Source organism: Lathyrus oleraceus, chromosome 6 (genome assembly GCF_024323335.1).
Source record: "Lathyrus oleraceus cultivar Zhongwan6 chromosome 6, CAAS_Psat_ZW6_1.0, whole genome shotgun sequence".
NCBI classification, from domain to species: Eukaryota; Viridiplantae; Streptophyta; class Magnoliopsida; order Fabales; family Fabaceae; genus Lathyrus; species Lathyrus oleraceus.
Genome location: NC_066584.1, coordinates 487,664,532 through 487,676,287, shown reverse-complemented (window position 1 = coordinate 487,676,287; position 11,756 = coordinate 487,664,532).

Below are 11,756 nucleotides of genomic sequence, written 5' to 3'. Positions count from 1 at the left end.
GGCAGAAAGCGTCAATCCTTTCTTCCACATCCCCATTGAGTTATGTCCTCGTGGATGATTATTATTTCAGTTTCTTCCCAAAATATGTATTGGGATGGAATTATTTCCCTGAGTTATATCCTCATTGGGTTGAGTCTTGTTTCATTGTGTCTCTCTAGTTTGTTCCTAGACTGACCCCTCACTTGATATTTCCCCTACAGTTCCCTGTGGTTCAGGTGATCAATTGCTCAGTAAACGATGATTGTTCATTCTCTCCACAACGGATGTTGTGGCCTTCTACCCAGTAACCGGTAGTTGTAAGTCCTATTTCCTTGGTTTTCTACCCAGTAACCGATATTCGTAAACCCCATTTTGTCCCCTTGTAGAGTTAACCATTGCGTTTTGTTCATCCTAATCAATGACGGTTACTCTCTTCGGTGGTTTTCTACCCAGTATCCAGTAGATGTAATCCCCTCTTTGTTGGTTATCTTTATCCAATATTCGGTATTGATATTCCTTCACCTTTTGAGTATACCACTCAATAACCGGTGATATATCTCTCTGATCATTTCTTTTGACAATGTATCCCCAGCGAGTCATCTCTTTATTTACCCTTGTTTGGTAATGATTGTTTCTCCCCTTGATTGGTCAACATTTTATACCCGGTAGCCGGTATCTCGATGTCCTTTCTTTTCGTTCGATTTATCCTTTATTACCCCAGTAACGGGTTGTGGATAATATTCCATGCGAGTATGTGTCGCATACGCGAAAAACAACCGGCGGGAAAAGACATAGAGCCGCCACCGTGCGTTATTTATCCCAAATGAGGGAAAGGAAACGCTCGTAGTAAACCTGAAAAAGGGAAAGGAATGGTCTTACGACCAGAGATTGCTAGGGGAAGGTATTAGCACCCCTCACGTCCGCCGTACTCGATGGGATCCGCGCTCAAAAGAAAAGAATAAGGTTGCTGAATAACTGCTCAAAGAATGCACACACACTAGATTAATAAACAGGATGAAAGATGACGGAGAAAGCGGACTCGGCAGGATGTAGCATCCTGGGCCTACGTAGTTTGTTAGACACAAACATCAGAGTCGACGTAGTTCGGGGAAATGGGGAACGTGCTCGCTAGGACATCGCATCCTATGCATACGTATCTTCTCTAACCAGAGTAAGAATCAGAGCACTTGTAGCTCGGCTAACGCACGACAAAACAAAACGCTGAAAAAAGACGTTGCGACGTCAAAAGAAACACACAACAGGAAACGGAATGCCAATCAATGGTCTTACATCCAACTCCGAACAAACAAACGCAAATAGGAAACCGAATGCCAATAGATGGACTTACATCAGACTCCAAACGAAGAAACACAAACGGGAAACCGAATGCCAATAGATGGACTTACATCAGACTCAGAACAAGCAAACGCCAACAGGAAACGGAATGCCAATAAATGGTCTTACATCCGACTCCTAATGCACACATACGAAAAGAAGAAGGGTCTCGATTTCAACTAGGGCAAGAGAACAGGAAGGTCTCGATCGCAACGAGGGCGAGAGAAAAGAATCGCAATGAGGGTGAAAACCAGCAAGGATTAAATGTTAGTCGTCAGTCAAACTCGACAAGACATCACATCTCGTGTCTACGTATCTCATCTGAACATGAGAATCAGAGTTGCCGTAGTTCGGTTAAACTATTTACGTTTGTTTTGTGTTTTTTAGACGGACAACGTTACTACGCAATCTACCGGATGCTCGACCTTTGGAGACTTACTCACCTGTAGTAGAAGGAGTCAACGCGTCCTTAAGAAAAGAAAATCAAAGAGTTTGTTTGTGTTTTAGGATGCTCACGCAAGAACGGAAGTCCTAGACGAAGGAACCGTGCTACCTTAATTGACATGCAAACGAGAGACTATACAAAGTCTAGCAAACCTAGGGGATACAATCACACCACACAAAAACATACAACATGAAGTAAACACACCAACAAGGGGCTCAAACATCCAAGGGTAAGGCTTTAGTCAAGGGGTCATATCAACCTCAACAAACAAGTCGGGCTTTAGTTAAGAGGGGTCATATAAACCTCGACAAACAAGCCAACTGGAAGGGTATCTGAGGGCTCTTAACCACTAACATTGACCGTCAGGGTGAGCAGATGAAAGGTAATGAGGATAAGACCTCATAGCTCTTAACCCGGGCCTGGGTGAGCTTGAAATCAATGAAAACATGGGGATCCAGAATGAGGGACCCTACTCCACTTGACTGACTCTATATACAAGATCTTGGGTGTTTATTTAAAAGCATCAGCACGTAGTGCGAGCATAATGAAAGACTCAACTGAATAGCAGGGGATTGATTGCTAATCCCTTCTATCTGCCAATCGCCTCTTCACTTAGGAGGACTTAACAAATAACATGCCTCGAGAAGGAGGTCTTTAGCACAAATATAAACATACACACTCATTGCCTCTTGAGGAGGACTTCAGCCAAATGATTGCCAAAATAAACGACACGACTTCCAGACTACATGGAGTTAGAGAATGATTACCTAGGTGGTATGCCAACCACAAGCAAATAAAAGCTCAAGCAATGAGCTAAAAGCGACTAATGTACCTGTAAGAAAGTCAAACAAGTCAATATCATATTTAGACAAACCAAACAGACAATCAATAGTGGTTCCTCAATATGTACACATTACAAGTCCTATGTGTAAACAACTCAAGTGAGTTCATCACCAAGGAACCTACAACACAACAAAGGTTAGTGTACAAAATAACTTGCATCTCAAGTCATGAGATCGAGTCAACCACTAGAGCTAATTGCTTGAACCTGAAATACAAAGCTCAAAAGGTGAGTACAAACCACTAGTGCAAAGACTAGGGTCAAAGGTGAAGTAAAAAGTCAAAACAGCAGCCAATATTCAACCTGAAGCACATTTAATCACATAAGAACATGTCCTAAAAAGGATCAAACTCCAATCCTAAGGCAAATCCATCTAATGATCATGCTAAGGCAAAGGCAATCACAATGCACACAATTGGATATCAAACATAAAAAATCCACATTAAAACAGAAATGAATCCAATGGTCATGAAAATTTTTATGTGCATACAACATGTTAAACACAAGCATCATGCAAAAAATTGGAATCAGAAGAGATCAAATGACATGTGTATGAAAATGAACAAGAGCAACATCAAAATGTGTGACACACATTGTCACACCATACATCCATGTGTCTAAAATAGAGGTGGAAAATGCTAAAAATGCCAAAACAATTCTAAAAAATCAGGCAACATGTTAGGAATCAGCATATCAAATTTCATGGAAATTGGACAATGTATGAGCATTTCACATCAATTTGAATGAAGCATGGTAATTTTGCATACATGTTCAAACATAAAATCTCAATTAAAATTCCAGAACCAATCAAATCACACAAATGACATCTAAAAATATTAGACATCAAAACAATTAAGTGGAAAAAATTTGGGAGCAATTTGGATTAACATGCTATTTTTTATGAATTTTACAAGTTGATGAAAATAATGAAATAAAATTGAAAAGCAATGGGAAATATTATTGGTCATGAAATGGAAACATGCATCAGGGAGGATCGAACCAATGCCTATGAGGTCACTACTAGCATGCTCAGGAAAATTAATTGGAATTTGGAAAATAGGCATGTGGAAGGATCGAACAGAGGAGCCTTAAGGTCCAAGCGCGTTCAAAACGCTGCCGTTTTGGCCAAGGCAGGGAAAATAAAAAAAAAGAATTTCCAATGTCGTGCCTGGGAATCGAACGCAAGACTGGTAGGTAACATGAGCGCAAGCCCTAAGCTGAACCAAATGACCGGAACAGTGCTTCCGGTCATCTTCCCCGATCAATCGTCGGCGACTGCAAATGATGAACTCTATAATTTTTCCAGAATTTTGCATGGGATATATCATTGGAACCGTCTCAATGCCAGGAACACGGATCTAACATTATCTAAGCCTAACTCGTCCTAACAAGAGCAAATCAAAGAGAAACATAATGCACATCAAAAATTTAACTCATCGTATCTCACTCAAAATTCATCCATTTCAAATTCTATTTATATCATGATTTTCAGCATTAAAAGTTCTACCTAAACATGGCAATAGAATGAAGAATCATGAGATTCGAAACCCAACCTTTTTGAAGAACATAATGATGAAACAGTGAATTCAAGCTCCAACAATGTCCAGATCTTCTCCTCTACTCTTGTTATGAAGCTTTGTGCACGAAACCTCACTTGAAATGGCTTGGATCTTGATTAATTTGCAACTTCCATGTTCATCTTCATGAGCTTGATGTGCACGAATCTTGGCCAAAATCTTCAATCCAATGCTCAATTCTTCATCAATCACACTCAATAAACACAATTATGCAGTAAAATCAATGAGTTGTATGCAAAAATTTGAAGTTTCAATTGAGAGAAAATTTGGAGGGAAAGAAAAAAGTCTAGATCTAGAAGTTGTAATCTGAGCAAAACAGTTAGGATTATCTATTTATATCACCTATTAATTATGCTGCTAATCACAATTAGGCTTGGCTAATGAAAAGTTAATGTAATATGAGGTGTATGACCAAATTAGCAAATACACCTATGCATGGTAAAAGCACACGTGAACACTGCCATGTGAGAGTGTAAAATCACTTAAAACCAGCTCATGAACAACATAGAATTGGAATTTAGCTCATGTAATGCACCAAATTTGAATTATGCATTTTCCCTCCAAATTATTCATGCACGGACAAATGATCATGTGATATTATTTCATGCAATGCAATGATAGATTTGGAAAATATTGGTCATGACAAGCATTATGCAAAAAGAGTGACTCCATTTGGAGTTTTGAATCAAAAGATATGGCATTTTGAGGTTCCATGCACCCTTGGTGATCCTTTGCTCATATCTTCTCAACCATTCATCAGATGCTCATGATCTTGGACTTTTTGGAAAGGGGAGAGAAAGATCTTCAACTTTCATGTTGACCAAAAAATCATTTGAAGCCTCTTTGATGTTGGAAAGTCAAGTTGAATATGGTCCAAAAACTTGCCATTTTTGGAAACTTGAAATTACGGGTCACTTTCCATTTTGGGAAACTTTTGATTTGGCCTCAAATTCTTCAAGGTATGTGTTTGACATGATGAACAAGCCTCTTTTGGACATGAATGAAGTGTCTCAAACGATTTCTCCACCTCAAAGCCCTTAGTTGACTTTCAGTTGACTTGTATGGGCCTCAGATGACCTGGAAGTGCACTGATGACTTTGGGCTTCTGCCACTTGGTAAAATTGCTTCAAAATGATCCTTGGCTCATATAAGCTCTCTAGAATGATCATGTGGCCTTCATATAAAGGAAAAACTTGTCCTTTTGTACTGATGAATTCTCTTGATGCCAATGCTAACTGCCAAGTGTCGCATTACGCGAAAAACCGGCGGGAAACGAAAACAACAGAGCCGCCACCGTGCGTTATTTATCCCAAAGGAGGGAAAGGAAACGCTCGAAGTAAACCTGGAAAAGACATGGTCTCGCGACCAGAGAGAGATGGGATCGGGAGTCGGTTATGCGAAGGGAAGGTATTAACACCCCTACGCATCTGTCGTACTCGACGGGATCCACGCACAAAAGGAAGGATTAGGTTGCTAAAACTGCTCAAACATCAAACACAGGCTGAAAGAGACACAGGAAAACAAAAGAAACTAACTCGGCAGGATATCGCATCCTGGGCCTACGTAGTTTGTCAGGCACAGACATCAGAGTCGACGTAGTTCGGGACAGGGGGAAACGTGCTCGCTAGGATGTCGCATCCTATGCATACGTATCTTCTCGGACTAAAGAAGAATCAGAGCACTCGTAGCTCGGCTAACGCACGCCAAACAAAACCACACAGGAAACCGACTTCCAATCGCTGGGCTTACGTCAGACTCCACACAAAACCAGCAAACGTGGAGGTCGAATGTCAATCGCTGGACTTACATCATACTCCGAACCAACAAACATGCACGCAGGAAACCAACTGCCAATCGCTGGACTTACGTCAGACTCCAAACAAAACAAACCAGACACAGGAAACCGACTGCCAATCCCTGGACTTACGTCAGCCTCCAACACACACAAAGGGGTACAAAAGAAAAAGGGCGCCCGGAGAGATCAGCTCATCTCCTGCCTACGTACCTCATCTGGTATGAGGATCAGGGCGACGTAGTTCCCCTACGCAGGGAAAGAACTTCTAACCTAACGAGAGACTGGGAAATGACAAACTAGAAGGGAGACTAACTCGAGCCTAATAGTTATCATGCAAATTCACCATGGTCCTAGGTTGAAGTTTCTAGCTAACTTGCAAAGGGAACAAGCTAAACCTAAACAGCACAAGCAAAGCAATCATTCACACAATTAGCACACACTATATACAAACAAAGTGGGCTCTGTAACACCCCAAAATTTGCCCTCTTCATTCATGCATTCATTTCATATTGCATTTCATCATGTCAATCAGAATTAGATCCGAAAAAAAAAAACGAAAAAAAAAAAATTTACAAAAAAAATAAATAAATAAAAATAATAATAAAAAATAAATAAAATATAATAAAAAATTTTGGACTTGGGTCTCTCTCATTTGAGCCCACAAAACCATGAAATTCAGTCTATAAATACCAAGGCTTCACTTGAGAAAAAAGAAAAGAAGCAAAATCACTCTGAGGTTTTCTTGGAACAAAACCCTGGGGGAAAAAGATAGTGAGAGAAGAGCTAACAGAGTTCAGAGCAGCCTCCAAACCCTGAAGGGAACTCAACTGCACAGAATCACCTCTGCCTCACATAAACCCTAAAGATTGTTTTGTAAACCTTACGGGTGCAACTCAATTTCAATCAAGCTCTCCAATCAGGTTTGCCTTTATTCTCATTACCTTTTGCTTTGAAGTTGAATACTCTGAATGTTTGAGGTATGATGAATGAATTTCATTAGGTTTTTGCCCACGAGTTCATAATTATGTATGGATGTATAAATAATGCCTTGAATGTTTAATCACATGATTTCTGAAGTGTATGCCACAGGGTTTGAGGTTTCTGAAACCATACTGTTATCCATGAAAAAAATGCTTATGGTGTTTCACTAACCCTTTTGTTGAGTTTTTGTGAGGACTCACAGACTCTTGCAGAGATGGTTTGCGTGGTTTTCCCACTTTATTTGTGGGATACCCCCTGGAGGTTCATTCTGATTACCTGTACTGACTCACCTTTCTTTGATGGCATTAGCTTGGGAGATCCCTGAGTTTCTTACTCCTTTAATTGCTGTTACTTCGGATCTTCATCCGTGTGGTACTTTTACCTCTTTTCCGCATTTTATCGCTTTCTTAGCTGGAAGACCTCGATAGGAGGCATTTGTTTTCTTTTGTTTATTTACTTCTGAGCCCCTTGTTGGCACATTTACTTTATACATGTTTGTTTTGTATGTGTTCGTATCCCTGCAGGTAGCGCGGTTCCTTCATCAAGGACTGCCTTTTTGCCCTTGAGCATCCCAAACCCTAAAACCCAAAGCAACACGTTAACTCCTTCTACTACAGGCGAGTAAGTCTCCAAAGGTCGAGCATCCGGTAGATTGCGTAATGACGTCGTTCGTCCAAAACCCAATTCATAACCCCATAGTTAGCCGAACTACGTTTTGCTCTGATTCTCAGGCCAGATGAGATACGTAGGCATAAGACGCAATGTCTTAGCGAGCACACATCCCCCTAACCCATAGGTAGCCGAGCTACGAAGACTCTGATTCTCATATTCAGATGAGATACGTATGTAGTGGATGCGACATCCGCGCGAGTCATTTTCATTTAACCCTTTTTTTTTGGCAAACAGCACAAGATAAACCCACCCCCTTTAGACGAAAACTACAAAAGTGGATCCCGTAGAGTACTACGGATGCGTAGGGGTGCTAATACCTTCCCTTCGCATAACCGACTCCCGAACCCAAGATTTGGTTGCGAGACCCCGTCTTGTCCTTTCCTTTTTCAGGTTTACTTCGAGCGTTTCCTTTCCCTCCTTTGGGATGAATAACGCACGATGGTGACTCTTCCATCATTTTCAGGTTGCGACAGCTGGCGACTCTGCCGGGGACTAAGAAGTTGACCTCTTGCTGGTCCATCTTCCCTAAGCGAGTCCCTCCTAGCTTGTGTGATTTCTTGTTTATTGGGTGTTCATGCTTTTGTACATTTATTTGCTTACCTGCTTGTATGCATCTGTTGTATCTGCTGGATCTGTTTGTTTGTTTGTTGGGATGGGATGTTCTATGAGAGATAAGCCCATTACCCAGGCTTGAGTGTACACACAGGTTTTAGAGTGGATGATCATGAGGCTTGCGTGGCATGTTGCTACGTTAAGTCGTTCGTGAAGAACCACACCCAGACGAGGTTTCTTTTGGATATATTATGTCCTACGGATGTTCCGTAACGACATGGTGTTCCTTTAGAAATCGTTGACTCTGGTGACCATTTCCCGAGAACTCAGTCGAGGCCTCTCCTCCGAGACGTGATTATGTTAGCTCTGGTGGGCGCATTCTCGCTGATCAATCTAAGGACCTCGAGACTGGGAACTTGCTTTAGGATGTCCTGTTGAGGGGAGTCAGTGGAGGTCTTTTATCCCATAATAATGCCAAACCTTCAGTGGTAAACGTATTATTCGCGATTGAAGGGCTGAAGCTGACGAACTTCTGTTCTTATAACCTACCAGTGAGGGGTGGGCTAAATTCAGGAAACCTTAACCTCCAACCAACCCGGTTTTCTGGAGCAGAGTTTTTGTCTTGTATTATATTCCTCAGTGAATTTCTCTCCAGGCAGTGCAACCTGACAGATGTTCAAGCGGATCCATCAATTCTGATTGACATGCCTTTGCATTGCATAACATCATTTGCATATTTGCATCCAACATCTCATGCTTATTCATTTGCAGGGTATTCCCTTTCAAAATGGGGGTGCTTTAAAACTGAACAAGCAGTGCATCGCATACCATGCATATTAACCCTTGTCTGTTTTGCAGGTGTCACCGCAGTGTCTAATGTTTGTTCCCTGTATCAGGCAGTTATTGGTCCCAAGCGAGTCCATAGGTACCCGACAAAGGAAAATCGTCCACAGCTAGCGATGGACCAAGTACAGAAAGAGCTGGCTGGTATGCATGAAAGGATGGATCAGTTCATGACATTGATGACTAGTATGGCAGAAGGCCAAGCGAAGCTGAGGGAATTGGTTGAGCAACCGAGACCCGATCCGGAAGTGGAGATACCAAATGCTGAGGGAAACCCTGGTAACCCTGGGAACGCTGATAACCCTGTGAACACTGGTAACGCGGGTAACGCAAATGCTGATGGAAACCCGGGTAATGTTGGCAACACAGGGAATGTTGGGAATGGTATTGGCGGAAGGTACGATGTGAATCAAGGAATTCAGATTAACGGGCGCCCCGTTACTGAAGATTATCAGTGTGATCAATTTTCTTTGCACGACGAGGCCCTCGAGACCACTCGCCGTATGGATGAGCTTGCTGAGAAGCTCAAATCTTTGGAGTCTCAAAATTCCTTAGGCTTTGATGTCACAAATCTTGGTCTGGTTCAGGGAGTAAGGATTCCTCACAAGTTCAAACCCCCTACTTTTGAGAAATACAACGGGGCTTCTTACCCACACACTCATCTCCAATCTTATTTGGGAAGGTTGGGAGCTCACACGGAAGATGAAAAGCTGTGGATGTACTATTTTTAAGACAGTCTAACTGGAGCTTCTCGTGAATGGTATTCTCATTTGTCTCGTACTACCATCAAGAGCTGGAAAGACTTGGCAGAGGCTTTTGTCAAGCAATATCAATACAACTTGGACATGGCTCCGAATCAAACCTTGTTGCAAGGTATGTCCCAGACTGCCAAGGAGACCTTTAGAGAATATGCTCAGCGTTGGAGACAGATTGCTGCGTCCGTCCAACCCCCTATGTCTGAAAGAGAGATGGCGGACATGTTCATGAACACTCTTCAAGGCAATTATATTGAGAGATTGGCTGCTTTCCCGTCAATCAGCTTTGCAAAGATAGTAATTGCTGGAGAAAGAATCGAGAGTCTGTTGAAGATGGGCCGAATTCAAGACAATAGTGTTTCCAACCCATCAGGTCCCAAGACACCGTTTGCTGGTAACGGTCAGCGAAGAAAAGAAGGCGAGGCAAGCGTTGTGTATGCCGGCAGAGGCAGGGGTAGAGGACGCCCTAATTATTATCAAGATCAAGTGGTCGCGGTCATTATTCCAACACCTGTTCCTCAACCGCAATATCATCCGCAACAACAACCCAGGTACAACAATCAACAACAAGGAGGTTATCCGGGTCAGCAGAGACACTATCAACAACGTCCAAGGCAGACGGACCGGGTCATCGAGCCAATCCCAATGCCTTATTCAGTATTACTTCCCAAGCTGATTGACATGAATCTGGTTACGTTGAGAACTCTGGCCCCACCAATCGATCCCAATAATTTGCCTAGAGGTTATGATGTCAACGCCAGATGTGCTTTTCACTCCAACGCACCTAGCCATACTACAGATAATTGCAAGGCTCTCCAGTTAAAGGTACAAGATTTGAGAGATGCCCAGGCTATCAATTTTGCTCCGGTGCCTAATGTTATCCAGAACCCGATGCCGGCTCACGGCGGGCAGAGGATTAATGTTGTTGATAGTGGGGAAACTTTGAATTTGGTTTCTGATGTGACTAAGGTGAAGACTTCGCTATCGGTGGTTAAAGACCGACTTCTGAAGGGACAGATTTTCCCGGGCTGTGGGGAAGAATGCAGAAATTATCAAGCTGCCGAAAACGGATGTGACAGTTTGAGAAGGGGTATTCAGCAACTGATAGATGAAGGTTGTCTTCAGTTCGATCAGGCCCGTCCAGTGAAGAATGATGTATCGATGGTGATGTTTTATTTCACTCCTGAAGAAATATATGTTCCCGAGAGACCCGCTCCGATGACAATTTATTTCCCAGAAAGTCCAACACCAATTTACTCTGACAACCCTCAACCGACTTTGGTTGGTCCAATCACCATCACGGTACCAGGACCTGTTCCGTATGAGAAAGACAGTGCTATCCCATGGCACTATGGGGCTGATATCTACTGCCAGGGGCAGAAAGTTAACGAAGAAGACATTGACATTGGTATCTCCGCTGTAGACAATGTTGGAGGGGTTGGTGGCTTCACTCGCGGTGGACGCCTATTTGCACCATCAACATTACGCGCGAATACTGAAGCCGAGGCAGCTGCCAAGGCTAAAGGGAAACAGGTATCCACCGAAGAGGTTACTACTGAGGAAGATCCTCCTAAGACCGCATTCGAGAAGGAAGTGGATGAGTTTATGAGGATTATCAAGAAAAGTGACTACAAGGTAGTCGACCAGCTAAATCAGACACCCTCAAAGATCTCCATTCTCTCACTATTGCTGTGCTCTGAGGCGCACAGAACAGCCTTGTTGAAAGTACTGAATATGGCCTATGTTCCACCGGAGATAACTGTTAACCAGCTGGAGTCGGTAGTTTCCAATGTAAACGCTAGCCGGGGGCTAGGTTTCACCGATAATGACCTGACGTCTGAGGGCAAGAATCACAACAAAGCCTTGCATATCACAATGGAGTGCAAAGGGGTGATGCTTTCCCATGTTTTGGTTGATACAGGCTCTTCTCTGAATGTTCTTCCAAAGAAAGCCTTAATGAAGTTGGATTGCGATGGCATCA